Raw genomic sequence first — 7,311 nt, 5'->3', positions numbered from 1 at the left:
CTCCTCTCTGTATCGTATACGACACGGAGCGTAGGTATATTCACCTCAGTTTTCCGATAAATCGAGTCACGCTATCGTCGGAACAGTTACAAACATTTCATTGAAACCGTTATGCGATTCCAAATTACCTGCGCTTATATCTTCGGTAAAGAATTTTCTCTAACTTTCGGCAAAAATTTCTTCTCCCAATTCTTAAATTTTTTTTTCAGTTTCGTAGGATGTTCTCACCGCTATTTGGGGAGGAATCTGTCGCCTCGTTACCTCCCGAAAATTACATAATTGCGTCGAATTTGAATCGCGATCGAGATTCATTTTTTTATTTTCTTATTTTCCTCCCCACGTCTCTCTCTCTCTCTCTCTCTCTCTCTCTCGTTCTCCCGCCGTTTTCAGGAAAGCGGGCGCTTCTTTCGACCAGACAATAGCCTCGGAGACGCTTTCCGACGGCTCAAGTGTCCGTCGGCTACACTCGACCCAGCCTCCGGGCTGCTGCAGGAGTGCCGAATGACCGTCGCCCTGGAGGAGCTCGAGGGCGGTAAATAACACCGGTTGACAGGGCGAGCCGCGCACCCCGGAGTCCGGCTTCGTTTCGTTGGATTTTTCGAAAAAGGGGAGCAGGCTTGTATTATTCACACCTCGGGCAGCATGCCCCGATCGTATCGATCCCCGAATTCACCTGGTCGATGCAGCAAATACGCGATCGTATATCCATGCGGGATCGGTTTTTTACACCACCTATAAAATTACCGCGGGTATAACGGTTTCAAATTCTCACTCTTTTCGTGCGCCTCTTTTTTTCACGCCCGTTTTCAATTATTCCACTATAGAGGAGATAATTCCAGCTCACACATAGGTATACCATACTGTAGAGTAATACTGCTGGAAATACCGAACCAATACCGAATGAATTACCACGTTAGAATTATCGGTATCTGGATAATAATTTCACCGAATTAAAGTGAGTCTGACTAATTTTACTTACTTGACTAATTAAAACATCAGTTCGTTCTTTTCGGTGTAAGAAATTGAGAGTAAAGAGATACGATGATGTCCGAAGGCTTACCCACCGAAGCACGAGTCTGTCGGGTACAGTTATTATACGTATAGAGTGAAACCGCTTCGCCGTTTAGTTTTCAGATTTAAGAGCTCCTAGTCGCGCCGGTGAAAGCGACGCGGGATTTAGAATCGTCGAGTCTCGATGAGACGGGCGTCTGTGTTGGCGGTGGAAAAAATTTGGAGTCGGGGAAGACGCTGGTTGTATCGAAGTAATTGATATCGCAGGTTGATGCCGAGTGACGTCGGCAGAAGAGAAGAGAAGAGGGTTGAGATAGGCCGAGCAGCCCCGCCGTCGCTGACGTAGAGAGAGAGAGAGAGAGAGAGAGAGTGAGTGGAAAGGGGGCGGAGGTGGAGGGACGCCGTTGCCATGGCAGCCATGGCTGGGTCCCGCAGTTTCGAATGGTTTGGGTAATGTTCCGAGGGCTTGAAATGGATTTCTCTCGCCTGGCCAGCAAACGAGGTTAGTCAATGCCTAACGCACAAATGGGCATAGTTGCCTAATTAATTGTCGCTTGCTAGTAACGCCGCCTCGTTTACATGCCGCTCAAACTGCGCGAGGTCTACGATTATGATATGCGTATAACGCGTATACTTGTGCAACACCTTCGCGCATAACGAATACGTGTACGAACAAATTGCGATTTATCGTTCTACCTTGATCCGAACAAGTTATTTGCACCGTGGAAATCGATTCGTTATAGTCGTAGAGAAACGGCGATTCGATTGTCGGACTGGTTAGAGAGTGATTGGAGTTGGTATAAAAGTTGGCGCGTACTTCGGAGGGTGGATCGATGGATCGGGTTTCACCCTTGCCGAAGTTATTTGAGTTTGAGATGTTTTTACCGTCGATCGTCCGCGTGCCGGTGAGACGAGAAGGATCGCGATAAGGGGTATTGGCGAAACACTTAGTGCATCGACGTCAAAAATTTCCCTCCGCTTCCGCTTAACTACCAACGAACCGCCACCTCGCCGGGAGGAAGACATCCCATGCCCGTATAGTTCGGAAGGTTGTAAAACGCGATAACCAGGAGCTGGGAAATTGGCAGAGCTATCCCGAAGATCAGCTTCGGAGATTCCCTTCTCGTTCGAATTATCGAATTAAGGTCACACGTACGCTGAGTTTATCCTCGCGTCCCCCTGCGGGGAAAATCATGCCCCGCTTTTTCATAATGCGGAAGGGTATAGTGTAAAAGAAGCCGGCGGCAAAAGGGATGCTCGACTCGTTCAAAGGACCTTTCAAAGTGGCTTACAATCGCTGATCCTTTACGTATAAGCGCACACACCCACGTATGTACGTATATATATATATACACCTACGCATGTATACCACAAAACTCGCTGCGGAGTAGAAAACTATTTATGTCGTACCCTTCGGGGGATTTTGCCTGCGGTGGAGAGTCTTCGTTTGATGAATTAATTTACGAACAGCTTCTTGACTCGATGAAAACTCTTTTCAAGCCAACTCCGACGAACGTCGCGACCGAAGTTGCTTCTTCTTTTTTATTATACCTTATATACCTGCCGGTACTGCCTACTTTATCCAGCAATAAATGATAAGTACAAGAAGCGAATTACATCTCGTGTATGTATTTAAATTGTATACGTGATTGTGGGAGGTATATTTAACATCGTGAAAACAGTCGAGTAAATACCCATGGTTATGCCGCAGCCGGTATTTTTGGCCCCGTGTGATGTGCCGCTTAATCACGTGGCGGTACTAATTGCCACGCATATTATTGTCGTCAATCGGTACTAATTTTAGATTCATAATCGACACGGGGATAATTATTGCGAATAAGAGATCCGCGATGAATTCAATTATTACACGTTACTCGCTTCAATTGTATCCTACTAATGGGATACACGTGTATATACACACACATATATATATATATATATATACCAGGGCGGTCCTTATTTGGGGATCGGAAAAATTTTCATTGGGACAACCCCGAGATCTGTTACAAACGATTAGAAAAAAAATCTCTGTTAAATTCCAAGACTCTGCGTCAACCGGAACACGCGCTTCTAAGCTCTGAGAGTTATGTACGTAAAATACACATAGTTTTTATAACCAGTGATTTCGTTTTGCACGACTTTGGTGTAAATTATTCGGTTCGATTATTTTTTTTATCCCAGTGGCCATCGCTATTATTTGTCTTTCGCTCAAACAGCACGTTACATGTCGCAGAAACGAATATCCTCAATACCGGGGCGAAATCAACTTTAAAGTATGTACACGGACAATATCACAGAACATGTATAACGCTTAATTGCAAACTTCTACCAGTGCAGTGAGAATACATAACGTCGTCGCCAGTGGCGCAAGCTTGTAATTGACTCGTAAATATTATCGGCCAAAGGGGTTAAACGATTGCGACAAGTGTGCGGAGGGTGAAGCGGGAAACGGTGGTAAAGCCAAAGAGGGTCGTGAAAATTCTTTGCCCCACAATTCCGACTAGACTCGGTTTACCTTGGCCGACGGTTGACCTGAATCCGAACGCGCCTCGGGCCTGGTACGCCATTAACCGGCAGGTGAAGGAAAACAAACTCGGACATGTACTCGATGCTTATGAAAGTGAATATACGTATATACATATATACATATATACATATTATATATACATATATGTGCCCGAGCGTCGCGTCTCTCCAACGATAAGCAAAACGGAAAATTTCGTCTCGCTTATTCAAGCTGGTTCGTTCAAGACAGCTTTGCCGGATCGATCGATCATTTCTTACGTCTCGCACGGTGAAACTCTCACCTTGTATATCGGCATTAAAATTTGAGCCACGGAATTGTCCGAATTGTTCCGTGTCCTCGTCTCGATTCAAGTTGGCCAGAATGAAACGCTAGACCGTAACCTCGACTCGCCTTGAAATCACGTCTGACGCCGCGTCTTTGAGCCGAAAATTACAGGCTGCCGTGCACGCGGCTACTCGATGCTGAATATACATTGCACGGGAATAAGAAATCGGGAAAGTGATCGTAAGTATAAGAGACTTTAAAGCTCTCGGATACCATATTGCATGAAAATATGACGATTTTTTTGTATTTTTTACCACTATAGCAGATCCGCCGTTACAAATTTTGGAAGCCTGACTTTGGATCCGTTATCGGTGACCCAAAAAAACCTTCACCAACAAATTTCTACCAAAATACGAATATTTTTAGATTTTTTTCCGCCACGTTGGATTGCCATTCTGAATTTTGCAATATGACTTCAGATTCTTGATCAGCCACCCAACAAACCAAAGAGTACACCAATTTTCACGAAAGTCCAAATCTTTGTCGTTTTTTTTTTCCTAGCTTAGCGAATATGCCAAATTTAAATTTTGCAAAACTGACCATAGATTCGCGATTAATGGCCCAAAAAACCTCACGGTACCAATCTTCGTTTAAATCTACTCATCCATTCTCATGATATCATTTTTATTTAATTTATTGGAATTTTGTTATTTAAATAATTGGAAAAAAACAGCACCAATCAAAGCCAAAATCTAATCACAGTTCTACGTTTGGAAAAGCCGCGTCGATTGTGTCGAGAATTATTGAAATCCGGAAACTCGTTTTCTCGAGATATCGTCGGACAAAAAATTACACACACATACAGACGTCCGTCTGAAAACGATTGGAGGTGATTCTATAACCTTAAAAACCTGGAGACCTAGCGAAAGCTCAACTTTTAATTTCCGGGATGATTACAATGACTTCCTTTTTTCTCCGAAACCAGAGAAACGGAAAGTTAAAAAGGCGCAGCTGCGCGGCCAGATCAGCGAAAGCAAATCAAATCACAAAAGGGAAGTTCGGTGCAGTTCTCTGTCTACCTATCGGCAATAAAGCTCATGCGCGTGTCTGGTGATTGTCCTGACATTGATGCATGGAGTCGGTTACCCGTTACAATATACACACCTCCGCGTACCTATGCGCGTGCGATTGTGTGCAGGGGTTGATTGAAGGATTTATGGTGTCCCGGTATGTTTTGTAATAATTAATCACGATGTACAAGCACGGAATGAATGATTATTATTCGCGCGATGTGTGAGTTCGCAGCCGCAGCTATGTGGGTGTAATAAACGACCGCGAGCCGGCGTATTAAATCGTTATTCGCAGGCTCGTCGTACATCGATCGCCGCATGATCGGGCGAAAGGAAATATCACACGTCCATCGATTGAGATCACGGAGGCGAAACGATTTAGGTACGGTGTATCAGTGACTAACCATCAGCGCGCCCCTTTCACTACCGTCTCGTTATTTTCGGAGCAGCTTACACTTTTCTTTTCTTTTTTTTTTTTTTATATTTTTTATCGCACGAAGGGAAAAAGACAAACTCTCACAGCCCTCTGGAGCGGCGGTTGTTCGCTGCAGGAGAACCGTCGAGAGCCACGGTAATCCAATTTTAAAGTTTCAAGAAGCTGCCGGCCCCGTCCGAGAGACAACCGTGCGGATATTCCGCGCTGCCCTTTCTCGTTGAATTTATTCCTCAGCCGTGCAGCAGCCACGCCAGATCCTCATCCATTCTATTCGGAGACGGGGATTTTTTGCGAAATTGTGACAAAAAAAAAAAAAAAAGAAAAGAAAAACAAGAGAGAAGAAGAAGAAAACAGTTAGAAACAGCCCCTCGTTTCAGGAATTATACCCAAAATTGATGTCTGAAAACACTCTGCGAGATGGTCGGAGTCCACTTTCGCACGTAAGTCAAGTCAGGTATCAGAGTAGGCGGGAGAATCAGCTTCTCCGAGTTTGCCGCGGCGGAGTTTGTCCCCGGGCAATTCGACGGATGAATTTTCAGCCTTGACACCGTTTTACGTACAGTCAGTCGCGCAAGCAGAGCGCGGCTCTTCGACTCCGGATGTAGGTACCTATGGATTGTAATTCAGGTGAGCGAGGATCGCCAAGTTTGAGGACGGCTCTTGGGTACCTGATTCGACGTCGCGCGCCTCGACTCGTTCGACTACGTTCGTCCGAATGGCTCGAATGCGGGACGCGGGTGTCTAACACCTTTCACGATAATACCACGCACCCATTTCCTACGACTTGCGAGTCCACGGGACATTACGATGCGGCGTGGTTTCGTGTGATTATTACGTGACGTAAGCTCAGCTCACGCGTTGCTGGCCTTCTTCGTCCTTCGGAAATTACCTCACTCGACGGAGATGACGCAACGAGACTCTTTCCTTGCTTGAACGTCATTCCGCGCAATGCCGTGCATCTCGTTCTCTCTCTCTCTCTCTCTGTCTCGGTAGATATATAAGGCCGGTTCTGCATACAGATCCCGATACCGATATTGTACCGACATTTTGAGCCGGTTCAAAACTCGGACACAAACCCTTTTTTTCGGGTCAAGGTTATCCCCAGGCGAAAAAAAGGGTTTGTGTCCGAGCTGCGAAGCGGCTTAAGATGTCGGTATAATGTCGGTATCGGAATCTGTACGCAGAACTGGCCTTATATATCTTTTTCTCTCCCTATGTTTGCGTCGTTTTATATTGACGATCGAAGAGTAAGGTTGTAACCGTGGCAATTCCCGTGCAACCCGGCTCAATAAACACTCGAGTATTCCACCTCGGGATGTACAAATGAGCGTCAATTATATTGTTTAAACCAAATCCGGACGAGATATAAAAGAAAGATTGTAAATGTCTCCATCGAGCTAATCTACGAGTTGCGTCGCTTAACCCCTCGTACGGGACTGAATCTTTGAAAATAAATTTCATGCTCAACGCTAGGGAAATTGTTTGGATTTTGTAACTTTACATTAGTTTCGATACTACGGGGACTTCTTTTAGTCCTCAATTAGATAAACCTTGATCAGCCTCGGTACGTTTGTCAATGTTTGTCTTGGAATGCCTGCTGTTCGCCAAATTTTCATCCCGACTGTACGTGTCGTAGATCCTTAACCCCTTGCCTAACCGGACGGACAAAGGAGGAAGGGCCGCTCCAGAATCGGCTCGTTTTCTCCTCGAATCGATTCGCTAATTGCCAAGTTTCCGCACGTCGTCATACCTCAATTCCTGATTCAGCTTTGCGCAGCGTGTTTTCCAATTCAAATTCCGGCATTTGTACACCTATATAAGCCGCTCGGCGACGACTCTTCGACGACCTGTTGAACCCTGGCTTTTTCTTGTTTTCTCCCCGCCTCGATGATACAATCTTGCCCGCGATTATTCACGCGGCTGCACCGCGATCCGGATGCCCAGCTGATCGCAGCCTGCAACAATTGGGTCACTCGGGCTGATCGTGACCTTCTTGAGCACGC

This window comes from Neodiprion fabricii, chromosome 1, assembly GCF_021155785.1.
Source record: "Neodiprion fabricii isolate iyNeoFabr1 chromosome 1, iyNeoFabr1.1, whole genome shotgun sequence".
NCBI lineage: Eukaryota > Metazoa > Arthropoda > Insecta > Hymenoptera > Diprionidae > Neodiprion > Neodiprion fabricii.
The sequence above is the reverse complement of the archived record's forward strand: the minus strand, read 5'-3'. Positions refer to the sequence as shown.